General features: G+C 39.2%; 1 non-coding gene across 1 annotated transcript; it reads left to right on the top strand.

The window, feature by feature from the left end:
* The first annotated feature begins 5,729 nt into the window (after positions 1-5,729).
* Positions 5,730-5,802, top strand: Trnar-ucg (transfer RNA arginine (anticodon UCG)). Its single transcript has one exon. It is a non-coding gene; the product is annotated as a tRNA-Arg (tRNA).
* The last annotated feature ends 207 nt before the right edge of the window (positions 5,803-6,009 follow it).

The raw sequence follows: 6,009 nt of genomic DNA, 5'->3' as shown, positions 1-6,009 counted from the left end.
CGCACGTGGGAGACGTCATCGGCTATGTTTCAGGTAGCAACACATAAAAAAAGAAATTAAGGGTGTTGCCCCTAATTATTTCAATGAAATAATTTTGCTACAGCGACATAATTCGCGGTGGTTGCAGAACTTTCGTTCAATTAAACATAATCCAGACGCTCCCATCTTAAATACTTTCTCTGCTATTTTTCAGTAAACAAATGCTGTTCAGCATCAACAACAAAGTCGTATGCCAGCCCCGGGAAACTCTGTAGACCACAAGTCGTATAGAGGTTTTCAGTTTAATCTGTCGGTTATTTAAATTCACAAATAATGTTTGTTCCTCGAATTCAGACTCACTCAGTACAGATACCGCGACTTCCGATCTCACGTCTAAAAAATAAAAAAAAATAATAATGGCTTGATCTTTAGCTCAAGAATTTTCTTTTTTTTTTTTATCTTCCTCTGATCACAGCCAGCCCCGATCAGACCATTTCATTCACGGCGTATTCGTGTGGTTTCGCACAAAATCATGTCCGCTCGGCGCGATAAACACGCGCGTCATTGGCTGCCGAGGACTTGCATGAGAAGACGTAATCTGCGCGGGGTTGATTGGTGTGGATTTGAGTTGCGGGCGCGGGCGGTGGGAAACTGGGGTTTCGGGTCGTCGAAAGGTTTTTGTCCTGTGTGGAAGGGGATAAGGTTGGGTGGTGGGGGGAGGGGAAGCTCAGGGGAATTGGTTGTTTGCGTGACCGACCGCAACAAGTCAGGAGAGCGGGGGATGAGTCCAAGTGCCCAAACACCCCGCATGGTAGACTCTTTCCTACTCTGTCCAACTCTTCATCCAGATCATCCTCTGTCTCCTGTATTCTCCTGCACTTAATGCATGGAAATTTGCACCCCGTGTGAGAGTGCCCATGGCTTTCCCAGTGTCTATGCAGGGTTTTACCCGGGCCCAACCTATCTCTAGTTATAGTCTAGATTTATGAATGAGGGGAGTTAGTCATGGCATCAATTGCTGCCATGGCTGGCCAATCCCCTCCTAGCACCCGATGCATGTGACCCTCCCCCTGCATGACTAGGCTTATAGGCTTCGACCTGAGACGCTCCTAAGTTCATCCCTAGTCTGGACACGTCCTGCAAAATACACATATCTGGTAAGCGCTGAAAGAAAAGCTCACAAAAAAAAAAGGGGGGGGGGGGGGTTGTCTGTAAAGTCGGTTTACGGACGATAATTTTACGTGATAACGTGAGTGGAAGATAGATAGATGCGTCACAAACCGAACGCTTAGGCCGATCGTGCCTCTCTATCGCTTGTTCCGCGCTCGGCTCAGGCGGAACGTGGCAATGAGTCATGCTTTTTCGTGCGTGCAGCCGGCGTTCATCGATTTATAAGACGATATCACGTCAAAAAGCTTGGCATCAATATAACTCGAAGGTCTTAAAAGAGGACACCACATTTTATGTGATAATTCAAATTAGTTTTGTGACTAAAGGTTATACAATATATGCTATTGTAATTCAGAGACGTTTGTTAACTTGAAAATCAGATCCGGACAGCTGAAATATCTTGATGAATATTAGTTTCACAAACATATTTCCCAATTATATATATTTTTTCCATCAGCATCTTTTCTTGATAAATTCTGATTGCAGTTGGAATATCATTTATGTATTAAAAATTAAAGAGTAGTTGAGATAAACTACTACTTTGCGGAAATAGCATTTGAAAATTTGACTGAAAAGCGTCTGTTTGTAAGATAATTAAAACATCTATACCACGCATTGCTTAACGAGGCCTAAAATAGATAATTTTTTTAATCATAAGATTATGTTCGAAAGTATCAAAGGCTTTGCTCATGTTGAAATAAACAGAATATTTTATTTACATCTGGATTTATACTGGTACACACATATATAAAAAAGGCGTGTGTTAAAGACGATATTCCTGATTGAAAACTATGTGGTTTTAAAGAAATAAATTTTTAGGAATAACATTCATGTGCCTATAAATTCAACAGTCAATAATACTTCAAGAAAATATATACCGATAAATGGTTGAAGACACATCATAGGTATACAACCACTCACTGACTGTTACACACTTAATTCAAATATTTTATGTACAAAAGCAAAAATAAATTAATGTTTAAAATTTTTGTTTAAGCTTTATTTTTAACATGGTGGAATGATAATGGTACAGTTACTAAAAACTAAAACGCTACAAAAACTAAAAAAAATATTTTTTTTTCAAAACTCCGTTCCCCCGGAGAAACCCCCGGAATGGCCACCGCATGGGGAGCCCAAGAAAAGAAACGGGCTCCCCATTTGGAAGCCACCTGGAAGGTTTTTTTCTGTTCCACCCACCGTTTCTTTGGTAGCCTGACTTGTTACAAGGGATTGTATTCCTACCAGAGAAAATGCCACCATTTCGTCTGGGCAATCCGCCTTGGAGGAGCCGGGGCGCGAACCCGGGTCCTACAAGTCACAAGGCAGGCGCTCTACCCCAGAACCAGAGTGGTAGAGCGGATACTTGCAGTCTTATTAACACTGACATGATGTTATTCCACGAGTTTACTGTAGTTTCGTGTGTCAATAACACGTGCAGTACGTGTAGTAAGTAACATCTAACCTCGGTAACGAACAAATTTATGTATTCTTATGTTCTTCGTTCAGCATGAATTATGTATTTTCATAACAGTGAAATATAATTTGTATAACTAGTCTGGCAATTTTTTAGTTGATTTTCTGCAAACAATCTTACAGTCCCGCTGTACAATAATCATATAGTATATATTATATGGTAAAAAAAAATATTAAAGTTATTTTGAAATAATATTACATATTAAAAGAGTGTGTTTAGTTAAAATATGTGTGTGCTTACAAGCATGAAGTTATTATACAAACATTTTAACACAGAAAAGTTAACTTTTTTCTATTCCTTTTGGCTTTATTTTGTTTTCCGTGCTAAACTTGCGCAGCTAATACTGGAAATATATTCAAACAACAGCTTGCAAAAAACTAAATATTGGAGGTACTGGGGCAACACGAAGCGTAAATTGTAACACTATTTTGTAGTGATACAGTTATTTTCGTGTAAATGTACAAATATGTAAGTTTACATGAATATTTCTGTTCCATTTACAAAGAAAATTTACGGCGCACAACGGCAAACAGAATAACTCAACGATGAAACTTAACAGATAAAAATTGAAAAAAAAAAAAAAAACTGCTAAACAGAAACGCACAGGTGAACCCACGATTAGAATAAACAGTAATGATAGCACAGACGAACACCGTAAGAAACAGTTGAGCAAAAAAAAACAACCAGATATTTTGAAAACCACAACGATGATAGCGCAGACTAACACAGTATATGATTCCTAAGAGCACAGTTTAGACGTTTTGGGAAAGAGATCTATTCCCTTCTTAAGGCACAAACAGACTGAGGTTTCTCATGACATACAGTTTAATGAGTAATAGTGTATGTCCGAAACTTAATCCTGAATTAATTTACCTATTATTTAAAATGTTGTTTGAAATTTTACGCAATAAACTACACTGAAAATGTTGATATTCACATAGTTACTGACTTTCTCTAAACAGATTTGTGTTTTGTTTGTTTTATGTGTATATTTGTTTTCACTTATGTTAATAAGTCACAGGTATTAGTGCAGATAAGCTTATTCAAAAGAGGAACCTGTTTCTGTAACAATAAGTGACAAGAGCGTAGTAACAAAGGGTAGGGTTGCCAGATTTATTTAGACAAAGAAATTTATTTTACAAAAATTACAATGGCAGGAATTTCAAAAAGTACTTAAGGGATCGTCAACTAACCTAAAAATTTATTTTCAAGCATTATCTTTGTAAAAGCGTTTCCGGAGGAGGGACTGGCTTCTGCCCTCCCCTTCCACAAATACTGTCTACACCCATGGTAAATGTGTAAACAAAATCACATGTAGTTATACGCACTACTACACGATATACTCAAAAGAAGTGAATTAAAATTTTGGAGACCGTAATTTTTGATAGTTGTACTTATAATATTAGATGTTAATAATTTGCCATGTTAAAAAAGTGCCATTATTGAAAACTACCATAATTTTTATTTTTACTGATCGCGGTTCTAAGAATACAGTGCTGCTTCCTATAACAATTTTTTTGTAAACATTTGTTTCTATTAGTGAGCGATATGTTGAGTTAATTTATGACTGGAAACTACAGAAAGTCACCGTCAGAAGCGCTATCTGTAGCCTTTTAAGTTAACCTAAGGAACATCTAGGGGGTTAACAGTGCTACCTAGCGACGTATTCTATAAACTACTTCGAGAGCAAAGCAGCTGTACTCATTCCATGGAGTGTGTAAGGAAATATGGTATAGAATTCCGCCTCGTCCTTTGAACTGATGGCAGATTTCCGTTATGGTACTTTTCCGCCTTTTTCGAAGAGGCCGGGCGGAATACTTCCATTATGGTAGTTTTCCGATATGGTAGTCTTACGCGCCCTCCTCCCGTAACATGGGACCCCTCCCAAATACACTTAGTTCTAGTTAGGTTAGGTAAAAAAAAAAAAAAAAAAAAAAAAAGGGGGGAAGTTTGGGGCCCCGGCGCGGCGACGATGCTAGGTCTCGTAGACGGCGCGCGGTGCCAGCAGTCCCGGGAGACCCCGTCGCGTCCCGCGAGTTCGCCGTCGGCCATCAGCGGGGGTTGCATGCGCCCCGACCAGGGCCGTCGGAACAGGGAGGGAGGGGGGGGGGGCAGCAGGGGCGAGTCGCCCCCGTGCTGTTAAGAATTGGGGGGGGGGGGGGGGGCGAGAGTTCCAATTCGCCCCCCTCCTTTTCCCAGAATAAATGTTTGGTCCTAGTAGTATTTTTCTCAACCAGTAGTTACAAACGTTGCATTTGTGATCACATTGATTAGAAAATCAAATTTATGATTGTCAATATACTGTAAAATGATTGCAAATTCCTAGATGTCATTTCATTTAAATTGTACTACATCTACTGTCAGAGTAGTATTTAATACATACTACCTACGTCATCAAATTCTTGGAATGGTATATTTAATATTTTGGTTCGGAAGCTCATTAAATAGCACAATTTTGCATCTAAAATTCCAAATTTTTCCGGGGGAGGGCCCCCGGACCCTCCACTCTCTAGGACCGAGGTAAGTGTGATACATTTTTTCGCCCCCCCCCCCCCCCCCCCTCATTAAAACGTTCCGACGTCCCTGGCCCCGACCCACCTTCTCTCTGAAGGCCGGACTCTATTTCTCCATTCAATCATGAAGCCAGACACGCATTAACTGAAAATGAGATTTTTAGCATCATTTATTTAAGGTTGCACTTCTTTAGACGCGAGAATGAACTTTTTTTTTGCGATCGATTCACGCGCAGCATGCAAAAAAAAAATTGACGCAATGGAAAAAAAAAATTGCTACATACAAATAAAAAAAATTATACTTGTGCTTTTAAATAATACTACCCTTTTGTGAATACTGAATACTGGTCATTTAATGTTATGTTTAAAGTAGCTGCTGAATATTTTAAGCACTGGACTCAGTTGTTCGTGTGTTTGAATTTTTGAAATCCGTTATTTTAAACTACTTCGAACAATTTGTTTTATTATGTGAGGTTTACTTCTCGCGTTTTTCTTTATCCTCGGACGTTATTTGTTCACCTTTAGAATATATTTACGAGATGAACATAAATAAGAAACTGTAAACCTTCATGTACTCAATAACACATATGAATGACCGCGTGGCCTAATGGATAAGGCGTCGGACTTCGGATCCGAAGATTGCAGGTTCGAGTCCTGTCGCGGTCGGTGGTATTTATTTTTTTACTAAGAACTACAGCATACGTATGCCACATTCAAACATGGTTCTTTGAGGCTTTGAAAGACATTTTATCTCCCGTGACCGAGCCGTGCTTGTCAGAGCATAGGGAAGATAGGTTATTGTGGCGTGGCGTTTGAAAATGGAATATTTTTGAGGTTACAAAATCTAATCTAGTGTCCTTGGAGATAAGAAGT

The sequence above is a fragment of the Bacillus rossius genome, chromosome 12 (genome assembly GCF_032445375.1).
Source record: "Bacillus rossius redtenbacheri isolate Brsri chromosome 12, Brsri_v3, whole genome shotgun sequence".
Classification (NCBI taxonomy): domain Eukaryota; kingdom Metazoa; phylum Arthropoda; class Insecta; order Phasmatodea; family Bacillidae; genus Bacillus; species Bacillus rossius.
This window is presented reverse-complemented; position numbering and strand designations above follow the sequence as displayed.